This window comes from Furipterus horrens, unplaced genomic scaffold, assembly GCF_987537825.1.
Source record: "Furipterus horrens unplaced genomic scaffold, mFurHor1.1.pri manual_scaffold_12, whole genome shotgun sequence".
NCBI classification, from domain to species: Eukaryota; Metazoa; Chordata; class Mammalia; order Chiroptera; family Furipteridae; genus Furipterus; species Furipterus horrens.
Genome location: NW_028327182.1, coordinates 45,553,143 through 45,557,138, shown reverse-complemented (window position 1 = coordinate 45,557,138; position 3,996 = coordinate 45,553,143). Strand labels below are relative to the sequence as shown.

General features: G+C 41.2%; 1 pseudogene; it reads right to left on the bottom strand.

Moving 5' to 3' along the window:
* Window positions 1-375: 375 nt before the first annotated feature.
* Window positions 376-3,441, bottom strand: LOC149996111 (small ribosomal subunit protein uS2 pseudogene; annotated as a pseudogene).
* Window positions 3,442-3,996: the final 555 nt, after the last annotated feature.

Sequence of the window (3,996 nt, the reverse complement as noted above, 5' to 3'; positions counted from 1 at the left end):
CTTCTATTTAGCAGATGGGATGATGCCTGGTTCACGAATCTTTTAATAAAGCCAATTAGATCTTTAAATTTACTCGGTTAATATTTTGTTCTTTAACAACATTAATCACAGAAAACATATAAGCACATCCCATCTTGTAGAGCAAGTGTTCCCTGAATCAGTCTGAGAAACAGTAGTGGAAGTTATGAAAACTCATTGTAATAATTGCACTACAATAAAGAGCTTTAGGAGACCTGGAAATCTTCATGGCACAGACAAACTGCTCATGGTAATCATTCTCTCTGCTCCCAGATGAAAAAAGAAACAAGGTTCTGAAAAGTTAAGGAACCCCCACAGAAAAGGAGTACCAAAGCTGGGATGCACACCCATATTTGCCTAACCAAACACTGCCATCTTGTTCTCTCTCCACCTGTCAGTGGAAGAACATCAGACATCATAACAAATGGCAGGTGAAGCAGCACAGGGTGAGGGTCTAGCAATTGAGAAATTGGTTTTAGTCCTGGCTTTGCTACTAAGTGATGCGTAGACCATAACCTCAAACAGAGATTGGAAATCCCATGCTTTATGTTTCCTTACAGCTCAAAGAATCTAGATAATATTTTGATGAACAGCTCTTTGGAACATAAGAATTCTCTGAGGCTTCCCTATCTGCCACCATGAAAATGACCTAAAACTTACTGCCTTGTCATTAACCTGCTCCTGAACATAATTAATTCATTTTTTAATGAGTTTAATCATTTAAGATATTCAAAATATATTCCCAGCCTAAAACTCTTTCCTTACCCTATCTAATTTTCCAGTGAAATCTTAATGATGTATTTCAGTGAGGAAATATTAATATTCTGAGGAAATACAATAACATACTGCATACTCTAATTTTAGAACATTAATCTCTAAGGATAGTTAGTTTTCTTCTCCCTGTCCTAATTTTTTTTTCAGGTTGTCAGCCTATTGGACTACATTAAGCTAGTTGGTAACTTTCCTTTATTAAATATTTCTTTCCTGCCCTTTGGTAGGAATGACAGAAGGCCCCAAAAGGGAGAATCCATAGTTCTTGGCTGTTCTGAGCTTGCCTTACGGAGATAAAATTTGAGGCCTTTTCAATCTTGGCAGAGGTAAGGTCACTTTGTCACAGACACTATTCAACTATCTTGGAGTTCATCTTGGCTTCATCTCACCATCTTGCTGAGGCTGAGACAATAAGGTGAATTAGTCTCAAAATCATTTCCAGACCTATAATCTAATATCTGTTTTTGGTGAGGCAGCACCCATAGCACCACACTGGGCATTCAGTGAAATTCTTTGTCTTGGAGGAAACATCCAAAATTTATTTGTCTCATGTTCTGCAGGAAGAACACAGTCCCTAAGCTTCTAGTGCCACCAATCTAACAGCACATACTAGGATAGCTTCCCTGTCATTTAGTGCAGAGATGGCCTCTTGAGCAGGGTTTCTCCATCTCAGCACTATTGATTTTTTGCACTGGATACAGTACTTTGCTGTGGTGCTGTCCTGTGCACCATAGGGTGTTTAACAGATCTACATGCCTACTGGGTGACAACAGCACTTCCTACCCTAGGCACAACAATCCAATAGGACTCCAGACATTGCCAAATGTCTCCTGGAGGAAGCAAATTCTCTACTGACTAGTAACCACAGCTCTAGAGTATGAGAAAAATAGAATTGCAATTCTTTTGTTGTTGTTAAAAATGGATACCACCACCACCACCACAACCAAGTAATGTCCCTGAGGTGCCAAGCTTCCCTACAAGCTGTCACCCTTATGTGTAGTTGGGACTTCTCACAGCTGTTCACATCAGACTTTTTTGGCAGTTATTCTTTTCTGTTTCTTTTCTACTTGTCCTCCACCTCCAATACCTTTTCTTGTTCTACTCACCAGGTTTAATAGCTCTTTATAAGGCTTCTAATAGGGAGCCCATTCTCCAAGTTTCTATAGCTATCATTCTTGAGAGATCTGGGACAAATTTAGTGACAAAATTGGGGAAGATTCCAGTGGCATGGCCTGATGTCACATGCAGAAGTCTTGCTTCCCAGTGGTGGTGAGCTAGGGTGATAATCCAAAGCATTCATCCTCCAGTTCCTCCTCCCTCAGAGTGAATTCTCTGTGCACCCATCAAAGAACAAAAGACTCCCACCTCTATTGAGCTAAGGTCAAACTGGAGTCTTAAAATGTCTGGAGTCTCAAAAAGCTAAGATCGCTGGCTTTAAATTATACAGCTAACAGATGGAAGAACCAGAATTTGAATGTGGGTTTATCTACCTCCAAATGCTTATGCTCTCCATCACTGCTACCAACCACAATCCTTCAGAAAATCTAGAACTGATGATTCGGGAACATCATGGCAGGCATTCCACATTTTTCCCTGCTCCTTCTCACACAGTAGTATGCACACAGACATCTGTTTATGCGTACAAGGCCAATCAATGGACTATGATACTAGGTTAATTTAATAAATATTGTGTTTACTATGTGTAGGTAGAACCTCATTTAATCCTTGTAACAACCTAACAGAGCATATAATCTCTTTATACCTTTTTGTCAACCTTATTTTCATTTTCTGTTTAAGAATCTTGGGAAAAACACCTTCAGACCCCTCAGTGATTGTTCCTATCCATTCAGTGGCCTGAGTAGTGGGGCTGCAGCCCAGTTTCAATGGCAGCTGAGAGCTCCAGTCTTCAGGAGAGAACTGGTGGTCAGGCCCAGAGGGCACCCACATGCCTTCTGACCAGTCTGCGACCTTGGGTTCAGTAGCAGTGAACTCAGGAGTTGGAGTGGTCCATCCACCCTGAAATGCCTCCTTGGTCACAGCCTTTTCAGCAGCAGCCTGCTCTTTCTTTTCAATCTTGTCAGGATCTCTGTAGAAGAGATCAGGCATGACCTCCCATAGGTGACCATGGAGATGGTACCATTCAGACTTCCCAGACCAGCATCCACCACATGAGACCCATTGAGGGAGCCCCTCGTGGTGGCTCGAGGACAGCAATGTCCATATAGAAGAGTCTGTGACATAGAGCAAAGAGATGGTAGGCAGGTTGACATAAGATGCTTCTGTGAGAGGCTAGTCATCAGCCCTGGGATCGGTAACCACGAAAAGTCTTGGCTCCTGGAAGGCTGCCTGGGTCTGGTTAGTGAAGGTTCCAAGAGTAAAGTGACCAGCAGTAGGAGTGGCTCCAAACAGCAGTTAACTTCAGCACAGCTCACTTGCCGGTGTTCCTAGAAACACAACACTGACATCAGCGGGGTTTTCAATGGCATCCATGGCATGAGCTGCCAGCAGAAGCTTCTCCCAGGTTCTCTTCAGATTTACGATGTAGATGCCATCACTTTTCCTTTTGTAGATGTGCTGCTCCATTCGGAAATCAAGGTTCATGCCACTTAAATGGGTTCCTGCTGCAAGGAATTTGAGGATATCCTCCTTCATTTGTTGACATTAGGGGCTCCAGACCTTGTGAAAGTTTTCCTTTAAGTTATATGAGAACCAAGAACAACACCATATGAAACCCTCTCTGAGTAACACAGAAAGGCTCTTTATTCCTATTTCAATATTGAGTAAAAGAGCACAGAAATATTTGTAATTTGACAAACATCACACAGCTAATAAGAGGCAAGATAGGACAAACTCCAGAATGCTTTAATTACTTGCTGGTCCTTTGGAAAGAAAGGAATTAAGGAGTTTGGTATTAACCAAGTGTATTAGTCAAAGTTCTCTAGAGAAACAGAACCAATAGACAGAAAGTATCTATCTGTCTATCTATCTGTATATACATAGGGGGAGGGCAAAAGTAGGTTTACAACTGTGAGTACATAAAATAGTTTATTCTTGTATTGTTATTTATTAAATATTACATTCTTTTCCATACAAATAACTATAAACCTACTTTTGCCTCACTCTTTATTTATTTTAAGGTATGGTTCATGCTATTATGGAGGCTGAGAAACACAAAATTCGCAGGGAGCCTCAACAGTCTGGAAATTC